The sequence below is a fragment of the Oncorhynchus keta genome, chromosome 26, assembly GCF_023373465.1.
Source record: "Oncorhynchus keta strain PuntledgeMale-10-30-2019 chromosome 26, Oket_V2, whole genome shotgun sequence".
In the NCBI taxonomy this organism is placed as follows: domain Eukaryota; kingdom Metazoa; phylum Chordata; class Actinopteri; order Salmoniformes; family Salmonidae; genus Oncorhynchus; species Oncorhynchus keta.
The window spans coordinates 42508064-42514063 of NC_068446.1; positions in this window are offsets into that span (position 1 = coordinate 42508064).

A 6000-nucleotide genomic window follows, 5' to 3' on the forward strand; every position below is an offset into this window, starting at 1 on the left:
CAGTACTATATCCCGTACTATATAACCAGTACTATATCCAGTACTATATATCCAGTACTATCTATCCAGTACTATATATCCAGTACTATATATTTATATCATGCCTGATCATATTTTGGAACAGATTTCCAAAATTAAAATCACTTGGAGCTGATTTGCTGCTGTTTTTACAGTATTTTATGATTTCTATTTTCTTAGCTGAAAATGCAAATTTAAATATTGCCTTTGCAAATCACATGGATGATGAACTAGCTATCTACTATTCTACTGTATCTTAATCCTGTCAGAGTTAGAAGCAGAAGTACAAGCATTTCGCTACACCTGCAATGACATCTGCTCACCACGTGACCAATAACATTTTATTTTAGATTTGATTGAATTTTACTAGGTAAATGTAATCACTGGTAATGCAAATAAAAGTGTAATACATATAGTAGCCATACAGTGGCAGTGTTGTGTTGGAAAAGCATACAGCTGCTTTTTAATGTATTTATTTTATTTTTTATTTAACCTTTATTTATTTATTTATTTATTTATTTAACTTGGCAAGTCAGTTAAGAACAAATTCTTATTTACAATGACCGTCTACCAAAAGGCAGAGTGAATCCTGCGGGCGGACGGGGGTTGGCATTAAAAATAAAAATAAATAAATATATAAATATAGGACAAAAACACACATCACGATAAGAGAGACAACACTACATAATGAGAGACCTAAGACAACAACAAAGCAAGTCAGCAACACAACATGACAACACAGCATGGTAGCAACACAACATGATAACACAGCATGGTAGCAACACAACATGGTAGCAACACAGCATGGTAGCAACACAACATGGTAGCAACACAACATGACAACAACATGGTAGCAACACAACATGGTAGCAACACAGCATGGTAGCAACACAACATGACAACAACATGGTAGCAACACAACATGGTAGCAGAGGATGAGGGCTGCAGTAGGTATCTCAGATAGGGGGGAGTGTGGCCTAAGAGGGTTTTATAAATAAGCATCAACCAGTAGGTCTTGCGACGGGTATACAGAGATGACCAGTTTACAGAGGAGTATAGAGTGCAGTGATGTGTCCTATAAGGAGCATTGGTGGCAAATCTGATGGCCGACTGGTAAAGAACATCTAGCCGCTCGAGAGCAGCCTGACCTGCAGATCTATAAATTGTTTCTCTATAATCTAGCATGGGTAGGATGGTCATCTGAATCAGGGTTAGTTTGGCAGCTGGGGTGAAAGAGGAGCGATCATGATAGAGTAAACCATGTCTAGATTTAACTTTAGCCTGCAGCTTTGATATGTGCTGAGAGAAAGACAGTGTACCGTCTAGCCATACTTCCAAGTACTTGTGTGAGGTGACAACCTCAAGCTCTCCCCAGAAAGGAGAGACAGGTTAAAAATGTTGGAGAGTCTTGGCGATGATAGGGGCTGCAACCTTAAAGAAGAAAGGGTCTAAACCATCTGACCAGATATTTTTTGGGGGTCAAGTTTAAGGAGCTCCTTTAGCACCTCGGACTCAGTGACTGCCTGCAGGGAGAAACTTTGTAGTGGGGCAGGGGAAAAGAGGGAGGAGCATCGGGGATAGCCACATTAGAAGGGGTGGGGGATAAGGAAATATTGGACGGGCAAGGAAGCATGGCTAAGTAAAATATGAATCCTGACTTAATGTGGTGATTAAAGAGCTCAGCCATGTGTTTCTTGTCAGTAACAACCACATCATCAACATTAAGGGACATGGGCAGCTGTGAGGAGGAGGATTTATTCTCCAGGTCTTTAACTGTTTTCCAGGACTTCTTGGGGTTGGACCCACAGAGAGAGAACTGCTCCTTAAAGTAACTAACTTTGGCCTTCTGGATAGCCTGAGTGCACTTATTTCTCATTTGCCTGAACGAGAGCCAGTCAACCTTAGTATGCGTGAGAGGCTTTCGCCAAATGTAATTCTTGAGGTGGATTAACTCTGCAAGATCACGGTCGAACCAGGGGCTGAACCTGTTTTTAACTCTCACTTTCTTTATGGGGGCGTGTTTGTTAACAATACCACTGAATACATATACAGTACCAGTCAAAGGTTTGGACACACCTAGTCATTGAAGTTTCGTTTCTTTATTTGTACTATTTTCTACATTGTAGAATAATAGTGAAGACATCAAAACTATGAAATAACACATATGGAATCATGTAGTAACCAAAAAAGTGTTAAAAAAATCAAAATATATTTGATTTATTTGCCTTGATGATATCTTTGCACAGTCTTGACATTCTCTCAACCAGCTTCACCTGGAATGCTTTTCCAACAGTCTTGAAGGAGTTCCCACATATGATGAGCACTTGTTGGCTGCTTTTCCTTCACTCTGCGGTCCAACTCATCCCAAACCATCTGAATTTGGTTGAGGTCAGATGATTGTGGAGGCCAGGTCATCTGATGCAGCACTCTCCTTCTTGGTCAAATAGCCTTTACACAGCCTGGAGGTGTGTTTTGCATCATTGTCGTGTTGAAAAACAAATGATAGTCCCACTAAGCACAAACCAGATGGGATGGTGTATCACTGCAGAATGCTGTGGTAGCCATGCTGGTTAAGTGTGCCTTGAATTCTAAATAAATCACAGACAGTGTCACCAGCAATTCACCCCCACACCATTACCTCCTCCATGCTTCACGTGGGAGCCACACATGTGGAGATCATCAGTTCACCTACTCTACGTCTCACAAAGACACAGTGATTGCAAACAAAAATCTCAAATGTGGACTCATCAGACCAAAGGACACATTTCCACCGGTCTAATGTCCATTGCTCGTGTTTCTTGGCCCAAGCAAGTCTCTTCTTATTCTTGGTGTCCTTTAGTAGTGGTGTCTTTGCAGCAATTCGACCATGAAGGCCTTATTCACACAGTCTCCTCTGAACATTTGATATTGAGATGTGTCTGTTACTTGAACTCTGTGAAGCATTTATTTGGGCTGCAATTTCTGAGGCTGGTAACTCTAATGAACTTATCCTCTGCAGCAGAGGTAACTCTGGGTCTCCCTTTCCTGTGGTAGTCCTCATTAGAGACAGTTAACTCTAATGAACTTATCCACTGCAGCAGAGGTAACTCTGGGCCTTCCTTTCCTGTGGCGGTCCTCATGAGAGCCAGTTAACAGAGGTAACTCTGGGCCTTCCTTTCCTGTGGCGGTCCTCATGAGAGCCAGTTAACAGAGGTAACTCTGGGCCTTCCTTTCCTGTGGCGGTCCTCATGAGAGCCAGTTAACAGAGGTAACTCTGGGCCTTCCTTTCCTGTGGCGGTCCTCATGAGAGCCAGTTAACAGAGGTAACTCTGGGCCTTCCTTTCCTGTGGCGGTCCTCATGAGAGACAGTTTCATCATATGGTTTTTGCGACTGCACTTGAAGATACTTTCAAAGTTATGATAATGTTCCCTATTGACTGACCTTCATGTCTTAAAGTAATGGTGGACTGTCGTGGCTCTTTGCTTATTTGAGCTGTTCTTGTCATTATATGGACTTGGTCTTTTACCAAGTTATCTTCTTTATACCACACCAACCGTGTCACAACACAACTGATTGGCTCAAACGCATTAAGGAAAGAAATTCCACAAATTAATCTATAACAAGGTACACCTGTTCAATTTAAATACATTCCAGGTGACTACCTCATGAAGCTGGTTGAGAGAATGCCAAGAGTGTGCAAAGCTGTCATCAAGGCAAAAGGGGTGGCTACTTTGAAGAATCTCAAATATAAAATCTATTTAGATTTTGTTTAACACTTTTTTGGGGGTTTACCACATGTGTTATTTCATAGTTCTGATGTCTTCACTACTATTATTCTGGAATGAGTAAGTGTGTCCAAACTTTGACGGGTACTGTACGTATTTTACACATATGTGAGTACAGATCAAAGCCAGACAACTGTAGTGAAAATGTATTGAATGATATGTACATCAGAAACAAAGTTTACACAAATATACTGCTTGTATTCAACTACACTGAGGGTCCTGAAAAGCAGAGGGAGCTTATGCCCCGTCCTATGAGCTGAGGAGAAAGACACCTGAAGCACAATGGTCCTCTGGTTCCTTTCCCTCTCAAACATCCCTGTTACTGACGTCACACGACTCTCCCCTGAGTGCTGCCTGGAACTCTTTTCTAAACTGTTGTCCCAAAAAGCAGCTCAACAGGCGGTTTGACGCAGGTGTTCAGGCTACACAGACAGATCTCCAGGGAGAATGTCAGGTCTACGGGCTGCTAGGACACGGACGGCCTGGGTACACCATTGGCGTCATGATGGCTGCGTTCCTGGTCATGTGGTACGACAGGTAGAACAGGGCGAAGATTATGAACATGACTGTTAAGACAAGGGTCAGACGGAGACGTCGCCCCCTGCTGTGGTGGTTCTGCGGGCGGCGGCTGCTGAGGTGGCGCTCTCTGACACTACGGGCGGCAGACACACCAATAAATACCATGAGTTGTCGCACATACAGTACCAACATTTTGGAGAGGTATTGTTTGACAGAATAGTAAACTTCTGTAAAAAAATATATAAATTTAGTCAGTCGCACACTCTATTCTTCCAATAATTTAAAAAGAGGGAAGTTCAGGATTTTACAACTTAATTGTACAACTTCAGGATTCTTCGCCCTGGAAGTAGTCTTCTGGGTCAGGAGAAACTGTAATCCATGGTTGGGGTTAAACAGTCACCACAAACTTCAGCTAACTTTAGCCACCACTAGCTAACAATCACTGAAAGTGATGGTATTAGAAAAACTGAATCATGGATTACAGACGGTCCTCTGGAGCTCAGTTGGTTGAGCGTAGCGCTTAGCAACACCAGGAAAAAGGTTTCAATACCTAGGACCACCTGTACGCATTGACTAAGTTACATATACAGTTTCTCCTGAACCCCATAAAACTACTTTCCCGGGTGAGGAACCACCTAACATCAAGTTGTACAATCCCGTTTGAATGATTAAGGCCTTTTCTGCACAATGATTCTAAGACTCAAATCTATTGGTTGTTTGGCAATTCATTCACTTTACAATTCAGGCATAATTACAGTCCAACAGTGAAAACTATCATACATGAGCAGTGATTCACAATTAAAATGATAGAAAAAGCCAAAAAAACACTCAATTTTTAGAAAATCAAGATCCAACATTAATATTATTATATATATATATATATTTTTTTACAGATTTATGCAATAAAATACATTACCAATAAAACATACAGAAAAGGACGAAAACAGATATTCAAGAGGGAAAAACATAAGAAATTAATAAAAGAGATACTGTTAAGGACACACAAAAAAAGAGTCTATAGGTGATATTTTGAGGCACGAACAAGCATTAGTTTCATAGAGCCCACAGCATTGGAAAGAACATTTGATCAGTCAAATGTAGGCTATTGGTGTTTTACATGTCACTTGATATTGTAAACACATTTGGGTTTTATTTTCGTACCAAACATTCTATATTAGGATGTTCAGCCTGAGATTGAGGTATAGCCAGCTATAATAAAGAAAACAATTACTTCTTAAATTGATATTACCTTACATAGGTAGTACATTTATACCTTTGGAAACATATCCTTCATTCAATAATATATTTTTTTTAAATACTAAAAGACGAACGCTTATACATTTCACAATTTATTCACTGATTGTACATGCTTCAACCGATTTTCTTATTCTCCTTCTTTTTAGACTCTAGATTCAAGTCCAAACATATATAATTATGTGCGATTAAAAAGGGTGGGATCCATTTGAAATATATTTAATTGAATTATATCTCTTCAACATCTACAGTACAATAGGTTGTTCCTTGTAGATAAACATTAAAGGGCTCGATTCAGTCTGTAGCACTGGAGATCTGTGGTATATAGTGCAACTGAAATGTGAAAGTAATTTGAGCCGAACATACAGTATGTAGCGTTCCCCGGGAATAATCGGTTTGTACTGTCTCGTCAACTGCATTCGAGTCACACAGCAGAAACAGATC